A 1,313-nucleotide genomic window follows, 5' to 3' on the forward strand; every position below is an offset into this window, starting at 1 on the left:
CACACACACACACACACACACACACACACACACACACACACACACACACACACACACACACGAGGCCCCATGGCTTCTGTGAAACCATTCTTCAACAAGGCACTTAGTTTTATCTTATATTTAGTAAAAACAGTGTCTAGACCTGTTTTTCATGGTTCTAATAAAAGTTCAGTGTTCCTCAGTGCGTCTCTGCCAAGGCTCGTACAACTTGGTAAAATAGTCCAAAATGCAGTTTGAATTCCCGCCAAAGTCTTTTTTTTTATTCTAACCGTCTGCCAGCATGTTTCTCCTACAGTGACCCAGTGTTTTTAATGCAGCTCCGGCTGCCAGGGGTCACTTTCCATTTGGCTTCAGCAGCCTGACACTCAAACCGACAGAGACGTGGAGAGAGTGAGAAAGAACCGAGGCGGACGGGCCAGCAGAGCTGGCATCTGTTGCTGCTTTACCGGAAAAAAAAAAAACACCCTTTCCTCTGTGACAAACAGTGGAGCGTGCCAACGTCATGCTTTTCCCCTAATCAATAATTCAACAGTGACTTCATATGAATATAAACAAGCTTTGAAAACATAATAAGCRGGGTTTTGTCTCGCTCGGCCAAACAGATGTTGTGTGTCTGCGGCGTGGACTTCACGTGTTCAGGTCCAGTTAAACACGCCGGGACGTTGATTGAACCGGTCTCTGGAGATATGGAAGGTGACATCTCAGAGGGCTGACACCAACCGCTGCAAGTGTTTACAAATGCTAATTCTGCTGTCAAACCTATTTTTATTATTCCCACTTCTTTTCCACAAATGGTTGACACGTTTCTTTCACTTTTTCTTTTTATCCACAAACAGTCCTAACAGAAGCAGAGCAGGAGATCAACCTGGACTGTAGCTCTTAATCCCAGAGCACTTCAACGTCCAAATAAAACCAGAAAATAATATGATTTTCTGAAGTCATAAGAGGTAATCAGAGAGAGATCTGTCGCGATAAGGAATTAATCAATGAATCACACGATAAATTAAAATCAGTGGTGGACAAAGTACTCAACTCTAGTACTTGAGTAAAAGTATTGATACTCAGGGTCAAATCTACTCAACTACAAGTAAAATTTACTCAGTCAAAAATCGACTCAAGTTAAAGTACTAAAGTATTTACTTTTGAAAAATACTTAAGTATTCAAAAGTACAAATTAAAATGTCTAATATCAGTACATTGCTGTATTGTTTTCAGAGTGAATTTACAGAACCTTGTAACTCTCAGAAACCACCTGATGTATCGACACGTAGAACCACTGTGCTACAAATTCTACACCACCTGTAAAGACTTCT

This window comes from Austrofundulus limnaeus, unplaced genomic scaffold (assembly GCF_001266775.1).
Source record: "Austrofundulus limnaeus strain Quisiro unplaced genomic scaffold, Austrofundulus_limnaeus-1.0 Scaffold179, whole genome shotgun sequence".
NCBI classification, from domain to species: Eukaryota; Metazoa; Chordata; class Actinopteri; order Cyprinodontiformes; family Rivulidae; genus Austrofundulus; species Austrofundulus limnaeus.